Source organism: Gossypium arboreum, chromosome 2 (genome assembly GCF_025698485.1).
Source record: "Gossypium arboreum isolate Shixiya-1 chromosome 2, ASM2569848v2, whole genome shotgun sequence".
Taxonomy (NCBI): Eukaryota; Viridiplantae; Streptophyta; class Magnoliopsida; order Malvales; family Malvaceae; genus Gossypium; species Gossypium arboreum.
This window is the reverse complement of record NC_069071.1, coordinates 40,829,402-40,851,102: the sequence shown is the minus strand read 5'-3', so window position 1 is coordinate 40,851,102 and position 21,701 is coordinate 40,829,402.

Here is a 21,701-nt window from a genome sequence, read left to right as displayed (position 1 = left end):
ATGTAAATAGATTAAATAAAACTATATATTGGGTATGATCGTTTTGCATGTTTGATTAAACCTAAATTTAGTAAAATAGTTGAATTTGACATACTGTTCAAGATTTTATAAAATGCTTATTGATTGAATTTAGCAGTTGCTTATTTTTTATTCACCTAAGTGTTTGCAATATGCTTGACTAGGAAAGGGGGTTTTGGTTTTGAAAAGGATTGATGAATTATTTTTAGTAGATATCATGCTTGAGGACAAGTATCGACTAAGTAGGGGAATTTGATAGCAAGATAAATTCATATTTTTAATATATTTATTTTTGGCTAATTATCAAATAAAATGCTATTAAATTTAGATTTTTCTTATCAGGAATGAAATTGGTGTGCCGAATTCAAACTCTTACAAAAAAGGGCTAAATTGAAACAAAAAGCAAATATATCCATAAAATAATATATCTAGAATATATCTAGAAAATTTAAATATTATAATTTAGTAACATATATTATAAATATATTTAACAGTATAATTGATATATTATTTATAAAAATATGATTTATTTCTTAATAATTTTATAAATATTATGTCAAAAATAATATTTGAAAATAAATAATTTAACATTTTATATTTAATAATAATATTATTTAACAATAAATTTAAAATTATTTTATTATATTTAAATATTAGAAATCTTATTAGAAACCTACCTATAAAAGTATAAAAATTATTTTAATATCACTTTTCTCTTTCTTTTCTTTGGAGTTTGATAGCAAGATAAATTCGTATTTTTAATATATTTGTTTTTAGCTAATTATCAAATAAAATGCTATTAAATTTGGATTTTTCTTATCAAGAATGAAGTTGGTGTGCCAAATTCAAACTCTTACAAAAAAAGAGCTAAATTGGAACAAAAAGCAAAGAAGAGGGCTTGATTGAAAGATTGAAGGTTCAAAGATGATTGGATAAAGATTGAAGAGTTGAAAATTTTTTAAAAAAGTGGCGGGATAAAGATTGAAGGATTTTTTTATATTGTTACAACTCTGTAATTAGTTTAAATTTGATTTTTAAATTTTGAATTATTTAGTGATAATATTTAGGAACAATCTTGCTAAATTTTAGCATTAAATGTGTGTATAAATACCTAGTAGCTACAACCAAATCAACACATTTTTACCTCAGCATTTAATAATTTTTTTCTCCCATTTCCTGTGCCGTCTTCATCTTGCTATTCTGTTTCATTTTTTTTTACTTTCAATCTTTTGGTTTAATTACCTTCCAAGGCCCCTTCCCCTATCCATCACTCACAATTCCACAAATCTATTTTCAAAGCATGATTTTTTTCATGATTAACTAAACCCTTTTTAGCTTTAGCCTGGAAATTGCTCCAACAAAAAAATCGTGAGATACGAACCCGTTAAAAAAAACCTCTCAATTCGGTATTTGCTATCTCTCCGGTATATGAGATAGTACAAATTCGTCCTTCAAAGTTGATTTTGTTTCAATTCAAAAAACATGCGTTGGGTTGGAATCATTTGGAGTACATTTGGGAAGTTGAGTCGGCAGTGCTGTATTCAAAATCCCGCAAACAAATTGGTGTATTCAATTGGAAAAAGCTAGTTGGATTCTGTCAAGGGAGACAGTGATCGAATTTAAACGACCAACACAGTTGAGGCTGTTAATTTGAGTTGGGCTTTTCAGATCGTAAGATTGTCGAATTCTTAAATTACGGGTACGTACCACGTGGTTGGAAATTCGACAAGGGTCGATTTGCAGGTGATACTGAAATCGACTACGAAAGGAAGAGTTGGTGGCTTGAGGGATCCTCGATTGCTATAACCATCACTTGGAAGGGAAATTTTGTTTCAATGATCGATTCAAGATTGGAGTACACCAAGGCTAAGGCTAAGCTTAAAGAAATATTTTATTTATCCATTTATTTTATGTTCTTAAATTTATTTTTTCATTTTTGAATTTGTTTTTATTTTATTTTTCGTTTCCTTATTTTATTGTCCTAATCAATTAAACCCCCCATTTTTATTTTTATTTTCAGCATTTGTACACACAAGTCGTGGCACAACTATGACCATGACAATGATTCTGGTCACGAGAAAAGGCAAAATTAGATAGCCAATCCCTGTGGATTCGACCCTACTGTTCTATACTGCTAATTACTGTTATTTTATCGTAGGAATTTATATTTGGTGGTTTCGATGCCCATCAGAGTTCTATGTAGGTCTCTCTTCTTCTTTTTTCTCTGGTCCTCTCTCTTTCTTAAGGTATCTTCCTCTCCAAAGCTTTATCTTCACCTACTTTTTAAATGATCATCCAAAGCTTTATGCCCACCTCCTATTTATATTTTTTTTGGTTAGTTTGTCCTAAATCCCACCAAAACCCATAGATCCATATATGCAAATCTCCTTTCTGTTAATCTCCCACCATCCATCATGATCTTTTTTTCTTCTGATTTAGGTTGTTTTGTTTTGTTTTCTAAATTTCATTACAATGTTTTAAGTTTAATTTGCATTTTCTAGTGCAAAACTGAGATTTTGGGTTTGGGAGCGTATTTCTAATAATTCAAATACCAAAACAGAAGTGAATATATAGTTGAAAAGCTTGTCCCTTTTTCTCATTTGGTGGGTGAGAAAATCAAGGAAAATTTGGGATACCATAGAATTTCCATGTAATGAACAATTGAGTTAAAGTACTTACCATTGGGCTTGGAACATGGTAAAGTGGAGGAGACTTTGATTCTGTGAAAACAACATTGTTGGATGAAATCGAAGTTGGGAAAACATTGAATTGAAGTTTGTTTAATGATTGGGTGTCAATTTTTGTTGATTCTTAATTTTTCTTCCATGGTTGTTTTTGGGAAAAAAATTGATGGCTATTCCGTGAGAGGTCAAAATGAGACCGTAATACTATCCGATCGTTTCGCTCATCCAATCAAACCAAATAATGAAATAGTATTGTTATGCTGAATAAAGCACGAATGAAATAGTCATTCATGCTAATCAAATGTAGTGTTAGGGTTTATATCTTATAAGTTGAGGTTGAACTTTAAATAATTAAATAATTATTGTAACATGTTAAAAATCAATTATTATAACATGGGTCATTGATTTTTTTCTATTTCTTATTTAAAAAAAATGCTTACGTAAACACCAAGTTAAAAAATGTATTTGGGAATCGTAAATTAGTTTCAGAATCCTAAATATTGAAAAAGTAAAAAGGATATGTGAAGTAAATGGAATTTGATTGTCAACCCATTCATTTTTTTTTGGTTTTGCTTTTGATAAGTCATTCAGGATATTAAAATATCAAAATTGAATAAAAAATCATATAAATCTCCTATTTATAACTGATTTTATGTGAATTTAAAATTTCATTTATGTAAGTATCATTATTTACAAATTAGAACATATTTTGAAGATACTGAAATTTAAAACTTATAATTGTTAGATTATTTATATAATTTACAAACGTTTTATAATTTGAGATTAATTCTATTTAGCTCACAATAATAATTTCAAAATTCAAACTTAAATTAAATTTCTTTCATTTTAACTTTTTTTCCAATCACTCGTTGATATTAATTTTATTTTAATTATCAAATGAGTAATGAGTAGTAAGCGATATGGAAAAATTGATATTCACGTAGCTTATGCGGTGGAATTGGGCCAAACTAAAGTGGAACTCTATATTAAATACTATTAGGTAGCCGTTAAATAATGTGCCTACTAAATAAGGGCAGACGAGTGGGCGAGGTCAACCTGGCAAGTATCTTATTATTCTAGATGGTTGCACTTGTTTACTTTTTCTGTCTCCCTTCGCGCCTTCAAACATCTCTCTTTAAAAAATTCATGAATTAATTAGATTAAACCTTAAATTTACTTGGCACGCAAATGATTGAATTACATCTCACTTTCGTATATGTGATATTAACTAATCACATGTGTTCTTTGCCAACGATTTAGTTTGATATGTATATGTAAATTTAATATTTCTTATTATACATTCAAGGTTAGTAAATTATTAATAAGTTTACATTTTAATAATTTATTTTAAAAACTATAAAAATAGTTACTAAATTATTTGAATTTTATTTATTTAAGTCATTATATTGTTATTTTTTTCTAATTTAGCTAACGATGAGTACCAATCGATGGGTAGAAGAACATACCTTAAATCCAAGTCGATCAAATCCATGTTGGAGATTGGAGAAGAAAGCTGTATGAATTTTGTCTCACAAATTCATGACATTCAAAACTATTTCATAAAAAAATTGAACTGTAAAAGAAAAAGAGAATGAGAACTTTCAATTGATGCACGCAGTAGAAACAAAGAAAGTTGTACAATAGTGATTTTAAAAACCTGGTGAGTTAAATAAATTTTTTAAATAATTAAATGATTATTTTGTAACTTTTTAAAGTTGAGTAATCAAAAATATAAATTTACTAATAGTTTACTAATCTTGAATGTAGTTTACCCTAATATATATTATATAATTGGCATGTACGTCAATCCTTTGTGCATTTATATATATAGGGATGCTTCTAAGGAAGAAAGCTACAATTTGTTTGGTCGATTTTCTTCTAAAATGAAATGATTTCGTCCTGCTTTAACCATTGAGATGTTCCATGGATGATGCGGCCAAATGCTACCTTCAATTGTAACAATTTGGCCAAAAAATGAACATGTTGCCGGTTTAAATTTTTTATATAATACCATTGATTTTATTTTCATATTATAAGTTGACTATCAGTCTTTTCAATTTATTATACAATATAATCTTAAGAAATAAAAGATGTAAAGAAAATACAGAATGAAGGAGAATGAAAAAAAAAAACTGAGAGATGAAAAAAAGTCAATATATATAAGTTTTTGAATTTTGTTTGCCTATAACATAATATATTTAGTTTTAATGTTCCTTTTCGTATGAATGGCTTATGCAAATTACATATTTTATTGTATCCTCTCCTAAGTCTCATTCTATATAGAGAGAACCCATGAATTTTATTTAGGAGAAAGTAAAAAATTTGGTAAATTAAATTCTTGATTGTTTAAGGGTTAGAAATGTATTCTTTTATTTAATTAAGGAGTTAAAGTCTTTATTTTTCTGTAGCTACACCAATATGTGTACTTCATATAAATTGGTGTCATAAATCAACCAAACACAAACGCAGTTGTTAAATTAATTAAAAAATCATTCCTTTTATAAATCACGTTTTATTATTTTAAAAATGTTTTTGTCTTTCTATAATTTTTACAAGTTAATAAAAATTAAAATTCCTTGTTGATTAAAATTTTAAAGAATATAGCATCGGGATAACAACACAAATTAAAATTTTTATGTAACAATTTTAAAAGATAATTTATTTCTCGAAAAACTAATCTAGTCTTCTAAAACTATCCATTATCATTTAACTCACTCTAAAATTACCATTATCATATAGTTTTTCTTCTATACCCACTATTTTTCTAAAAAGGTACACTCTCAATGGAAAATTTTCACAGTAGATTTATAGTGACACATAAGTACTGTTTCATTTATTTGTTTTTTTTATCATTTTAAATTCATTTTAAATTCACTAAAAAGTCTTATTCATTTAAATTTTAAAATATAGAATTCACTCAAAATCACTTAAGTTTATTCTAAGAATACTTGCAGAAATTTTGCATCTCTGATATGATTAGTTCCGTAAACCTCAATTTGACAAATTATGCATCTCTATTAACGCTAAGGCTATATGAAGATCATGTGAAAATTCAGAGTAATTAAATGTTAGTCACCTTAACATATCTCATCCTAGGACATCACCATACTTTCACGTCAACAATCTTAAGACATATAGTTAAATTTGTCCTCCGAACCATGCAAATGGCTTGCACACTTGTGTAAACAACCATCAAATTTTTTTGTCTCCAAAATGAATTGAAAACTTCCTCCCAACCTCAAATTTTCATATTTTTGTTTTTTTATTCACCTTACTGATTAATAAAAAACAATAATAGAACGAAATCAAGAGGGCGACCTGAGGCAAACAAGTTGTATTTCATCTTAACTGGTTCACATGCATCATTGGTTTGGATTGGGATGGCGGGTAGGTAAGGGAACTTGAACAAATTAATAATCGATCTCACGTCTACAAAGCATCAAGTTGGAGAATGGTAGGCAGAGTACTATATATACATATTTCCATTTCCAACTAAACTTAATATAATAAACATTTAAATTAGCACCAAATTTGGCATATTAACTAATACAACATTTTAACCATAACGGGTGGATTTGACTCATATTCTAATTGCTATTGCGTTTTTATTTCATTGTATGTGATTTATTAAGAATAAAGATGGCCAAAGTGGTCTGATCGGTTAGATTTCTTTTTTAAATACCAGATCGGAACAAATTTAATTTTAAAATTAATTAGATTAGAACTGGTTGAAGAGTAATGGACTTCGGTATCAAGATATTTTCCGTATATATCGTTTTTAGGCTTTCTTTTAAAACTCTCCTTAGCCCTTACTTGCGTCTTTTCTATCTACTCTAATTCCACCCAAAAGTTCCCCTCTTTTTCTCTTTCATCTCATTTCCCACCCCCTTTATTTTACTTCTCTAGGACATGGTTTTTAAATTCATTCCGTATTGAATGACCATAAAATGAAATCTGAACCATTTTTGTGGGTTCAACCAAAAAAATCCATTGTTACAATATTGCTAATTTATTTTATGGAAGAAAAGGACGTGAACTTTTTCTTCAGATATTTGAATCAAGTTAAAGTCTTGAAGTCGACTTTATTGAGAGGGCTTTACTTGTGGCTCAAATAGGACTATAATCAACCGTCAAACGAATGAGTACAATTGTAGTTTATAAAAAATATATTTTTTGCAAAAATTTACTATTTTTCTTTTCATTCATTGATGGAAAGTTTATTATTTTATTTATTTTTAATTGAAAATTTTGATATATAAGGTTGATTCAAATTCGGGTATGCTTTTAATTTTTTAGGGCAAGTTTGAAGCGAATAAATTATTATTTTTTTCTAGACCCAGTCAGAATAAACTAAGAGTATATTAAGTCAAAGTTGGGGAAAATTGTCCCACTCCGTTACCATCCTTATTTAAGAATAACCATCAATACCTCAACATACATGTCTAGGATAAACATTTTCCCCATAATCTTGACACTATTTACAACTATTATAAATACTCCAAGCTCATGCAACTGTCATGGGGCTAGAATTTTAGTTTGGCAAACCGCATGGCTTTTGGCAATCTTTTAGGTTAAAATTCACCTAAGTTAACCTAACACTAAAAAACTGATAATTATTGTAGAAATTTTCTAAGACACCGAAGCAAAGCATAAGCAAACTCAAAAGACAAAGAAGCCACGAATGAATAGAAAAACCATAAGAAAAATAGTGCATACCAAGTGTTTGAGTAAATGCTCTCAAAAGTATTTTATTACTTTGAAGGTTTACAACTGAGTGATTACAAATAAGGGGAAAAAACCTCTATTTATAGTTGAGCTCCCCCATATCCAACAATTGAGGTTTGTGTCTTTCTACAAGATAAAAGTCCTAAGGGATTTAAACTCTATACATCTTTATCCCTTAGGATTTACATTAATTACCTTGGTAACTCTAATTTTATTAACGTGTTTCATTGGGCCACCAAGGCTTCAAGTAGATGGACTTCTCCATATGTTCCACAAATTAGGCCATTTCAAGTGGATTAAATGAGCCCCATTTGATTAGTTGACCTTCACGGGACGTTCTACAAAACATGGTTAATGTGGCACTTTGAGGCTAAAATTTAAATGTATGCTACACATATTTTGTACGAGCTTATGAAAGCTCTTTTGCCAATCCAAGCATGAAACAAGACCAAATTGCAAAGTTTTAGAAGTTCAAGGTCGACGTCGTGATGTCATCTCATCCACGCCATGACGTCACCAAAACAGTATATCATGTAACATCCCGGCAAACGTAGTCCCAATTGTTGGTTTGTGTAGGTGGATTGTTGGCTAAGTATAAGCCAAGGAAGGTTGATTTACACCTTTTCCTCTAGGTTAAGTTTGTACCAGTTGTCGTGCTATGATTGGCAAATTGTTTGGCTAACCAGGAAAGTTTGTAAAGACTTGGTTGAAGATTCATCTTTTGGCGAAGTGTAAGCTACTAATCTATATGTCTTGGCATGTTCGATGTGCAGAACCCACCAATCAATGGATTCTCTTGGTGAATTTTGTATTGGCAGACCCTTATATTTGTATCCGCCAAGTGGTCTGTTTCATTTGGCATGTAGAATCTGTCTAAAGTGGATTGTTGGACCCGATAGTTTTCTTTGTGAACATGGCAGGTAAGATTGCGGTTGTAGAATAGTTTACCATGCTTGCTTGTAAGATGTGAGCATATTTTTTAGTTTTAGTTTGTTCCTTATTAAAATCTAGTTGGCTTTGAACTAGAGTACTGTAGATGACAGTTTGATGTGTTTGGTAGCTGAATGACTTGTTAGTTGGTTACTTATGAGTACAAGTAAAGTGTATACCTCTTAGTGGTAGTAGTGGTGTTTGGTAGAAAGTATTGTCTATAGATTGATATGTCGGGCATCAAGGGGTGTTGAATCAACTCTGAATTTCTAGCCATGTGTAGGGTTATTGTTAGAATCGTTTAGGTTATAAATAACAACGTGGCTGGTGTAGTAGGGTTCTAATTTCTTCCTTTTGCTTTGTTTTTATTCTTGTACCCCGATTAAGAGAGAGTTCTTCATCAAAGAAGAATCAGTAAGTGTCCAAGAAGCAAGAGAAGATTGTAATGGGAGACTTTGTGGGGTAACTAGCTTCTCTGAGACCTTCTGTGAGTATCCAAATTGTGTGAGTCTTTTATGAGTCTCTTTCGTGTCCCTGGTTTATCATAGTTAAAGGTTATGAGTATAGGTAAAACCATCCTCCCAGAAACTTGGTATGCTGTTGCATGTGACTGCATGTGCATATAAGTGATAAGAAATAGACACGAATTAATTGGTGCGCAAGTTCGGTATCTAGAAGAGTAAGATGGGTCACTGGTAGGGCATGTTAGTTGCTAACTAGATTGGTAGATAAGATGGTCCACTTGTAAGGCATGTTAGTTGCTAACCAGATTGGTGGATAAGATAGACCACTGGTAGGGCATGTGAGTTGTAACAACCCATTTTTCAGTGGTGTAGAAAATAGTAGTTTCGGGGCCACCAAATTCGACGAGTAAGTTCGTATATATTATTATTTAATATTTACAAGTCAAACATGGTTTTAAAAAGGTTTTTTATATAATGATTTTTGTTATATAAGTGATTTATTAAGTTTAAGTAGTAAAACCATAAGGTCAAGTGGTTTTAGAAAATGAGGTATCGGGACCTCATTTCTATAAACTGAGCTGTAAATTTTTTTATAAATATTTATGAAGTGTCATTAAGGTGGTATTTAAGTTTCGTTGAAAATTTTCAATATATCAATTGTTAATTAATTAAAAAGGACTAGATCGTAAACGATATAAAATTTGATCGCTATTTGATTTGAGTGGTTAAATGACTTAATGAATAAAAGAATATGAATTAATATGGTAAATATACCATATTATATATTAGTGGGGCAATTGGATGCTTAATTTCTTTTAATTATAATGTTTTATATGTTATTTATTTAATAAAATAAAATAAAAGGTTAATAAAATAAAGAAAACAAAATGTTTTCTTCCCATTTTACTTTCATCATTAAATTTGCCATGGAAATAGAAAGGGAGAAGCTTGAAGCTTCGACTTTCATTTTGAAGATACATGTAAGCCTATTTTAGTCCCGTTTTTAATAATTTTTATGTTTCTGAGATCGTTGCAACTAGGTCTAGCTAGCTCGTACCTTCGGCTTTGAAACTGTTAAAGATTTTGAATGTTACCATTGATGAACCTTGTGATTTTACATGTTAAATGATGAATTTGAAATATTAGTTTCTATTTAAAAGTATTTTATTAAGTGATTTTTGATGAATTTTTCGATTAGGGACTAAATTATTAAAATAGTAAAAGTACAAGGATTTGATGTGAAATTGTTGCATGAATGAGATTTTTTTGCATGAATGGTAAATTTGCATGTTTAGGCTTAGAGACTAAATCGAATAAAAGTAAAACTTTAGGGGCAATTCTATAAAATTATAAAAATGACTAAATTGTATAAAATACATTAATTTACTATCTAAATTGATAGATTGAATGAAATTATTAATTTAGATCAAGATCGTGGAAAATTTAAGAGAATGAAAAATTACCAAAATGCCCTTGTACTTTGACATTTCTGCAATTTAGCCAGGTAAGTTCGTGTGAACTTTATTCTGTATAATTTTAATTAAATTGAATGTTAATATGTGATTATATTGTGATTAAATCAATATATATATATATATATATATATATGTGTGTGTGTGTGTGTGTGTGTGTGTGTGTGTGTGTGTGTGTGTGTGTGTGTGTTTATGCAATTTATATTGTAATGAAACGACTGAAAATCCAACGATGTTTCGACGACTACCGAGCCCCGTTTGAACCTTAGGAATTCGTAGGATAAAAATGACATGTCATTAGGGTTTACATGATTCAGGTTCTGGTCTTGAATGTCTTACCAATGGCTGAAGTTCGGCATGTGTTGCGGATACTCCATATCTCATGTGAGTAGCATCGTGTAGCTACATTCTGACCCACAGCTCATGTGAGCAAGCCCATTTTCACGGCTCCTGTAAAAGCATTCTGATTCACAGCTTGTGTGAGAATACATGTACAGGAATTGACGAATTACAATTATATGAGCTAGCACACTATGTGTGAGCTATCCCAAGTATCCAACAATATTATAAATGGTTCAACAAGCATGATTTGAAAGAAAATGGTAAGAGTTCGATACGAACTAAGACATGTTCACATATGAATTGCATTGAATTGATACATGGATAAATGTAAGTTGAGATGGATCATATATTCATATGTTACATGTTTAAATGTTGTGATCATCCATGAGTAAATTGCCTATGTCTTATGCTTATATTGCTAACATGTTTGGTGTAAATGTGTAACAACCCGATTGGGCTTAGTCAGAACAGTGGTTTTGAGACCACAAATTTGAAGTCGAGAAAATTATTTTATTAATTTTTTTTGGAGTTATAGCATGATTATAAGGGTGTATGAAAATTTTGGTGAAGTAATTTTAGCGTTTGAGGGCTTAATTTCGAAAAAGGACTAAATCGCATAAAGTGCAAAAATCCTATTTTAATAGCTAAAGGTGCCAACTAGCTAGAGAACCTAAATTGGGGGTATTTAAAAGAAAATTAGACCCTAAGATAGTGGATGGCTGGCCATAGGAGACAATTTGGTCAAAAAGTCCAAGTTTGGTGGGTTTGGTGGCTAATTTGACTAAAATAGAAATAAACTAAAAAAAAAAAGATGTTATCACATTTTCATCTTCTTCACTACCACCAATTTTTTAGCCATTTTTAAGGGTTTTGAGCTTCAAAAATTTCAGCAACTTTTCCTCTTGCAAGTAAGTGATTTACATACTTTTTGTTGATGATTTTTACATTCTTGGACCGCTTAAAGCATAAGCTTTCTATTAAGGGGACTATTTTGCAAAATGGTTGAGAGTTTAGGGTTTTTCCATGAAAAATATGTGTAGTTTTCTGAAATTTCATGGAAGAATATGAGTATTAAATGTGTAATAAATAACTTTTGTAAAAGGATTTCTCATGAAAACCCTAATAGGGACTATTTTGCATAAGTTGAAAATTTGATGATAAATGTGTGAGATAGTGGAAATTTTGAATTTTCTATTAGAGAAAAAGGGGTTCGACTAGGCTTTTGATATGAGGAAATTCGATAAAAATCGATTTTTGAACCTAGGGGTAAAATGGTCATTTGCAAAAGTCTAGGGGCAAAATGCTCATTTTGCCCAAGTATAGATTATTAAGTGCCTAGATCAATAAAGTGATTAAATTTGTGAATTTTTTTTATTATAGGTCAATAAATTCAAGCTCTGAACTTAGACCGAGAGAATGTCAAGCAAATTGATTAGACTGACTAGACACCATATTTTGTAACCGAGTAAGTTGTATGCAAATAATACAACTACATTGTCATTATATGTGATGAGTTAATTTAGCATGAATTACTTGATTTTGGAAATGAGAATGCATGATGACAATTTAGATAGTAGAATTCCCGTTTGAACTATAAGAAATAAATCGGATATTCATGCCATGACGTATGGGTTATTGTGAGCTAGTGTAAGACATGTCTGGGACATGTATCGGCCACATTATTAGAGCTAGTGTAAGACCATGTCTGGGACATGACATCGACATTGAGACGAGAGCTAGTGTAAGACATGTCTGGGACATGCATCAGCCTCAAGATGTAAGCCAGTGTAAGAAATGTTTGTGACATGCATCGACTACGAGTTGAGCTAGTGTAAGACCATGTCAGGGACATGGCATCGACATCCTACCCCATGTTGAGGCTCATTGAATATCTGGTAATGTTCCGAATGGTTCAACGGTGAGATTTATGGTTTAAAATCAAGAGAAAAGTATAACTGTGTTGTGAGTGATACAGGTACCTATTTAGTCTATGTGAGACGTGAGTTCAATATATATATTATATGATGAGTATTGGATTGTGATGAGTAAGTTGTTTTTATGCCTATTTATATCATGAGCATGTTGATGAATGGTATAGTTGTTGCTAAGTGTTTGCATACTTCTTACTAAGCTTTATGTTTACTCCCTCTCTTTTCCATTTTCTTAAAGTGTCGCCTAAATAGCTCGAGGATCAACAGACGTCGGAGGCCATGATCACATTATCATTCGAAGCACTTGGTATAGTTAGATTTCTTGTTTTTGTGTATGGCATGTATAAGGCTAGAATTTAATGTTTTGTGTCATTAAGAAATAGCCAAATGTGTTGGCTTGGGATAAATACATTTATTTTGTATAAGGCTATTGTAACGCCCCCACGCCCAAAACCGTTGCCGGAGTCGAGCTTGAGGAGTTACCGAACATAATTTATCAAATTAAGAACTTCAAATCATTTGTTTCTACATTCACAGACTTTCTAGTTACCCGTCACGCTTACAAGAAAAATCATATCTCGAGTTACTGAAACTTGAAATCAAAATCCGTAAATTTTCCTAAATCTAGACTCATATATCTATTTACTAATTGTTTTCTAGAATTTTGGTTGGGCCAATTAGTACAGTTTATTAGTTAAAGTCTCCCTGTTTTAGGGTTCATTGCTCGACCTCTGTGTATTACTTAATCATATATATCCCTATCTGAATTTCAATGACTATGAGATTTGTTTCTAAAACTAGACTCAGGAATCTGTACATATAAATAAATACTTCTAATTATTTTTGTAAAATTTATTATGAATTTTAAAGTCGAGCAGGGGATCCGAAATCACTCGCCCTATTTCACAAAAGTTTAAATATCTCATAAAATATAATTTATATGCCTGTTTTGTTCAATCAACATGAAAATAGACTCATTAAGCTTCAATTTCATAACTTACTCATCATTTAGTTCCATTTATACTATTTTTAGTGATTTTTCAAATTCATGTCATTGCTGCAGCAATATTTTGTTTTAAGGCAAGTTTCATCTTTTCATGAGTTGTTATGAACTAGATAACCTATTAAACTTCCATGATATCAAACATGATCTAAATTTAACCATCACCATGACTTATCAATATCAAACATTTTCTCAAACAATCATGGCTATATCATAAAATTATTTACACAAAATAAGTATATTGCTATACATGCCATACTTAAGTTTTACAAGCCATTTACCCGATGAAAGTCCTTTAGATAGTGTGATCGAACCTTCGACCGTCCCGATTCCCGAAATGGCTTGTTCAAAACTACAAGAATAAAGAGGAGGAGTAAGCATAAATGCTTAGTAAGTTCATATGTAAATAACAAGTAACATAATAATACAAATATACCAAACAACTTTAGCATGGTATCACCAAAACATATGTCATATTTCTAAACATCATTCATCATCTTACCACCTTATCGTTGTTGTATCTATTATCAACCCGAGGGTTAAGAACATACCTATCCAAAGTGTCCATTTCACAACATTACCAATACGTCGCTTGCATCTTAAGTGTTCTTTCATTTCACTAGAAATTTCACCCGTTGAACACATCGGAATACAACTCGGATACACGGATAATTTGCACATAAGTGCCTCATATGTAATCAAGAAATCATGTAACCCGCCCCTAAGTGAACTCGGACTCAACTCAACGAGCTCGGGCGTTCGCATCCATAAGTGAACTCGGACTCAACTCAACGAGTTCGGATGCCTAGTTACATCTCAAGAACTCGGACTCAACTCAACGAGTTCGGATGCTCAACCATCCTAATGACATGTCACTTGTATCCTAATCTATTCCTAAGGTTCAAACGGGCTTTTTCCCTCAATCTCACATTTGTCATCTTCCATGGAATATCGGAACCGATACTCGATAGCAATTCATATTTATCAAGTAGTAAACATAATTTGCATATTACTCAACATTAACCACAAAGCATAATATTTCATGATTAAAAATCAGCGTATCATATAATTAACATCAATAACTTAAAAATAAAAATTATGCTACGTTATTTACACATGAACTTACCTTGGTACCAAAATATAAAGATTTTGCAATTTAGTCCACAATCTTTTCTTTTCTTCGATCGCGACTTGAATCTCGTTTCTCTTGATCTATAATAGAGGTGATCATGGGCCGGGCCGGGCCGGGTTCGGGCCGGGCCCAAGTAAAATTTTAGGCTGTCTACTAGGCTAGGCCTACCCTACCAAATATGGGCCTAAAATTTTACCCAAGCCCTACCGAAATAAAATTACTAAGCTTGAGCAGCAGCCTACCGACCCATATTAATTTTTTTTCTTATTTTATTAAATAAAAAATTTAAAAATATAATAAATCAAATATATTTAAAAACATAAAAATAAATATTAAAACAAATAAAAATAATACTAAAACAATTCTTAAAACAATACACAAATTAACAATATAATAAAAAATAGTTATATTAAAATTTAAAATAATTAAAAATAAAAAACAAAAATATATTAATATATAATTGGTAGGGCAATTGCCCTACAAAAAACTCTTACTCGAGGTCTGCCCGTTTTTTAAACAGGCCTCGTTTTTTGCCCAAGCCCATTTTTCGGCCTATATTTTTACCCAAACCTCCCATTTTTCTAAGGCGGGCCTTGGTGGCCGCCCCAACCATGATCAGCTCTAATCTATAATGCCAAATTAATCTTATTTAATACATACATTCATCAAAACAGAATTTAATACTGAACTTTGGAAAAATTACACTTTTGCCCTAAACTTTTGCATAATTACACTTTTGCCCCTAGGCTCGGAATTAAACTTTATTCCTTATTCTTATGTTTTATAACATGCTGATCATTTTTCCTTCTATGGCAACATCAAATTCTTACTCTAACATATACTTGTGACTATTAGGTATTTTTGCCGATTAAGCCCTTTTACTCGTTTTCACTCAAAACCGAGTAGCACAAGTTGTCTAACATAATTTAAAACCCCATATTCTATCATAAAACATCAAAATACACAAATTTCACCTATGGGTATTTTTCCAAATATAAACCCTAGGTTGAATTATTGCTAACATAAGCTTAATCGAGCTACCGGGATTCCAAAAATGTAAAGAACATTAAAAACGGGGCTTGGAATCACTTACTATAGAGCTTGGAAGCTTGAAAAAAACCCTAACTATGGAGAACCCTTGAAATTTCGGCCTAATGAAGAAGATGGACAAAAATTGGCTTTTAATTTTGTTTTTAATTCATTTTAATAACTAAATGACCAAAATGCCCTTACTACTAAACTTTCCAAAAATTCCTTCCATGTCCTAAATTTTTCCACGAACTTAAAATTTGTCAAATTTCTATTTAAGATCTCCTAATTAATATTTCAATGCAATTTCATACTAAAAACTTCTAGAATGCAAGTTTTGCAACTTATTCGATTTAGTCCCTACTTTCAATTTAAGCACTTTAGGCATAGGATTTCATCACGAAATTTTCACACAATCATGCAATCATATCATAATCATCAAAATAATTATAAAATAATTATTTCTATCTCGGATTTGTGGTCACGAAACCACTATTCCGATTAAGCCCTAATTCAGGATATTACAGCTATGTATAATGGTCAATGCTCATTTTGATATTTATATAAAAGATATTATTTTCATGGATGAGTAAAACGCACAAATAAAATGTCATCCATCGTGGTTAGTTTGGCTATGTGATGTGCCCTTGTTTTGGTATAGATTGATTTTATGCAAGTTATGTAAATAAGGTGGCAAAGAGGCTTGGTAAATAGCCTTATTTTGTCCACACGGGTAGGCACATGGGCGTGTGTCTAGGCCGTGTGTGACACACGATCTGCCACATGGGCTTGTGATCCTGCCGTGTGTCCCCTTCACGTCAAATTTGCAAGTCAGTATGTTTGGTAGTAAACACATAGACAGAAACATGGCCATGTGTCTCAGCCGTGTGACCCTTAAGAATTGCTGACGTCAGAAATAGAATATCCAGGTTTTTGCACACGAGCTAGGACAGGGGCGTGTCATGGCCGTGTGAAGGACACGGGCCAGGGACACTGGCATGTGCCAGGCCATGTGAAAACCCCTGTCGGAGTGAATTTAGAATTAATTCCACACGTGTGAGGGACACGAGCATGTCCCTGTATTTCTTAGGCCGTGTGAGTCACACAAGCCAATAGCATGACCATGTCAAATTGGTCACACGGGCGTGTTGTCCCTCCTACACGGGCATGTGCCCCTGTGGCTAGTAACATTTTTCAGGGTTCATGGTAAGACCCGAATGGTTTTAAATGAACATTAGAGCCTAGTAGGCCTTTATTATGGAGTTTTCGTTTTAAAGTGGAAAATTTTTAAATTTGACCAAATTTGATGACTAAGAAACGTGTGAATGTATGTGACCGAGTTCGGTAACACCTCGTATTCTAACCCAGCGTAGGGTACAGGTGTGGGGTGTTACAGAATGCTTAGGCTTTGGCCAAGCTATTGGATGGATTGTATTATGCTTACTTATAAGTTATGCATTGAAATGGTAAGTGCCTAAATGGAAATATGCTTGTATTCATGAAAGAATGGTAAGGTTTAAATTATGTCATTTCTAATGAAATGGTTTATCATGTGGTTAATTCCAAAAGAGCTATGTTTAAATGAACTAGTTTGTGGCTGTGGTTGATGATATGCTTATGTCTTGTATGTTATGTATATGAAACGGATGTAGAAAGGTAATGAAATAGTAAGTTCATACTTGAAGTGTAAATGATGAGTTGAATTGATGTTGTTGTTTAAGCTAAAAAAAGAAAATGCAATGGAAAGTAATGGAAATGCAAATTAAAATAAGAAAATTTAAAAGGGTTTAAAGTTTTATAAAATCCTACTATGCTAGAGATGATATGTATATGTGATGCTATGGATTTATTCACTTTGTAAGTTGTTGAATATGGTTTCATGAAGTTTGTGGTATTGGTATAGGATTATTCTTGATATGTATAAATTTCATATTGGAAATGGATTAATATGACTAAATTTTATACGATCTTACTAAGCATTCATTGCTTACTTAGTTTTTTTCCTTTACTTTTCAGATTATCAGAAGCTCGATTGGGTTGGAAGCTCGTCGGAGATCTATCAAACTATCCAGCAGTTATATTGGTAGATTTTGATGTCTTGGTTAAGGTTATAATGACAAATATAGGTGGACTTATGGTTCATGATTGGCTAAATGTTAGTTGATGAGTTTAGCATGTATATGTCATTTGGGGTGATGTAGTCTTGGTACATTTGGTGCTTTGTTAATATGTGTTAAAGCATGTTTGAATGACCAAAGTGACATATGATGAATTGACCTCAACATGGTCAAGATATGGTTAGCTTTGGAAAGGTTTTGGATAGATGTGCATGATTGAAATATGGTTTGTATACATGTTGATTGTCGGAACCATCTGGTTATGGTTAGATTTGTATATTTAAATGGCCAAAATGGTATGGTTATTATATATCAATTATGTTATGTTTTGGCATGAAAACAAGTTAACTGATAATTGTTTAAATATGCACATGTATAGGTGTTTTGGTTAATATTATAGCCATTATGTTTTGGCTTGTAATTATGATATTTTGAGTGATTGAAATGGTTGTTAGGTTGATATATGTATGTGGCCTTATGATGGTTGATTTTGTAGTCTTTATGATGCTTAAATGACGGAAGTTGAAATGGTATAACTTGGTATGGAATTATATATATGGATAAGTTATGGTCAAAAATGTATTAGTTAGATAAATGTATATTTGGGATGCATGAAAACTATAGTTCAAATGATAAGTTCTGCATGTTTTAAAGTGGTAACAAGGTGATCAAATATGCATATGTGTTGTTAAGTTGAGTGCTTGCTTTGAGGTGCCTTTTTGGGCATATTGCTTGTATGGATAAACACCATATTGATCTAGCATTATTTTTCATGTTTTAGGTATATTTTTGAATACTTGAAATAGGTACAAGGTGTTGTGTGTATGAGCATATTTTGGGTAAAAGAAATGGCTTGAAAATGACATATTTCTTGTCCACATAGCCTAAGACACAGGCATGTGTCTTACCCGTGTGTGACACACGGTCACGCAACACGACTGTGTGTCCCCTGTAAGTTTTTATAGGTTGCATTTTGAGAGTTACACGGCCTGGCACACGGGCATGTGGCTTGGCTTGTGACACCCCTAACCCATATCTGTCGCCGAATTAGGGTCACGAGGCATTACCGAGCAAAAGCACAATTTCTAACATCCACACATTTATACAAGTCATGTTCATATATATATAGCATATGACTAGTTACATATTAATCATGATTTTATTAATCATAATACATATACAAATCATATGTTCAACTCTTTAATGGTATTCGAATACCTAATAAAAAGTCAAACATTTTATTACATATTTCTATACAAGCACATATTAAATCAATTAAATCATTTCACATGACATTGAGTCCATTAACATATACGGCATTAACAACTTCACCAAATGATCAAAGACATTTCAATAAACAATAAAAACCTTATACACAATTAACCACATCAAAATTTGGACCATTTTCGTACATTAATAATTAAACATATCAAACCTAATTCACATACCAAAATTTATACCCAAATCATCTATAAATAATTATCCATTTTAGAGCACAAGTAACGAAATAAAGTGTACTCAATTTATATGCTAATTATCATGCCTAAAATGCATATACACAATCAATCTATTTACTTTATATTTACCGAATATATATATATATATATTAACCTTTTCCATTAATTAAATCTTAATTATATACACTAATATCGAAACAAATCATATCAAAATACCTAACTATCACATACCAAATTATAATCCATAATTTGGTACCTTTCAATTCAAATATTAAGCTTAACATTTTAATCTTTCATTATTGAACCTCAAACAAAACATATACACCAAAGTATAACATAATTATTATTTACTTCCACCAACCATTCAAGCTTAAATTAAGCACAGACATTGCCTTGACAAACCGATCCAAAATAACCAATACATAGTCGGATATATTATTGTTATTTTACTCCTTTACTAACTAACAATTCCATTCACAAAGACATAGCATATATACATAAAACTTACTAGAGATGAACTAATCATAAGCTAATTATAGTACCTTAACCAAACACAACAACCAGCTTCACACATATTTTTATCTATGCAAATACCATAGTCGAATCAACTAAACATACTTATGAAAATATATACCATGACCGATTCATCAACCACATCCAAATTCACCAACCATTATCAATATATATAACACATATATTCTTAACTAAAACATCACATACTTTCATAGCATATTAGCCATTTTCGCATTGCTTAATATATACATAAACCAAAATCCAATATTTCAAAATATAATTCAGCCTATACATGCCATAAGTTCGAAAATTCAGCTTATAAAATACCGAGAAACAGTCGATAGTGTGATAGACTTTGACGATGATCCCTGAGCTCGTAACTTGACTCCAAAATCTATAAAACAATGCAAATAAACACATACAGTAAGCTATTATAGCTTAGTAAGCCATAAGAAAATAAATAACTCAATGTTAACATCAACTCAACTTAACCAAACTAATTTATGCTATCATATTCACATTTATTTTCAAGATCATAATTTCATATATAACATATACTTCTATATACAATTTCACATTGGCTGATTATACCTCATCTTATATGCACATATTCAAGAATCATTTCAAAAATATTCACATTATATATTAAGAAGGCCGAATACACTTTCCATATTCACATACATTCATCATTTACATCATACATGATTTGTAACAAATATTAAGTAACTTACTTACCTTATTCAAGTAGGTAATAAGCTAACTCATACCTGATCATTTTAGCTTGCTTTACACATTCGATCACAACTTATCGTTGCCCGATGAACCATTCGAAATTGGATAGGACACTCGGATAATCACATATATCGTACAATGTCAATGTCCCAGACGTGGTCTTACATGTAATCACATATCGATGCCACTGTCCCAAACAGGGTCTTACTCGCACAAATATATCGGAGTCACATATTGATGCCAACGCATAAAACGTGGTCTTACTCGCACACATATATCGAAGTCATATATCGATGCCAATGTATAAAACGTGGTCTTACTCGCACACATATATCGAAGTCACATATCGATGCCAACGTATAAAACGTGGTCTTACTCGCATACATATATCGATGCCATGGTCTTACTCGCACACATATATCGAAATCCTATGTCATGACATATGTATCCTAGCTATTCCTAAGGTTCATACGGGGCTTTCGGACGTTGTAATTTAGTCGAAACGAACTCGTAAGCTTAATTCCTTTGGACATATACATTCAACTCTCACATATAAAATTTCTCATAATTTAATTTCAGCACATAAACTCATACATAATTAGAATTAACGATATCTATTTGTTTATAAACTTACCTCGGACGATGAAAAACGGAACGGGACGACTAGTCGACAACTTTAGTTTTCCCCCAATCTAAATCTAATTTCTTTGGTTCTTGATCTAAACATATTCAAATTAAACTAATTCAAACATATTTTCACTCAATTTAGTCCAAAACACATAAATGAATTAAATTACCATTTTACCCCTAACATTTTACACTTTTTACAATTTAGTCCAAATTGCATAAAACACAAAAAATGCAAAATTTGAGTACACCATGCTTAGGTCGAATGTTCTTAGTATTCATAAAAGTCCATAAATTTCATTTATTTCACATTTTAGTCCCTCAGTTTATTATTTTTGTAATTTAGTCCTAATTACTCAAAATCATAAAAAATTCCAATACAAAACATGTTAATCTATCACATATCTTTTATTTTCTATCATCAAACAACAAAAATCACAAGCTTTAAACAATGGCATAACTCAAAATATTCATCAAAATAAAAAATTCAAGCATGGGCTTTGTAGATAACATAGTAACGATCTC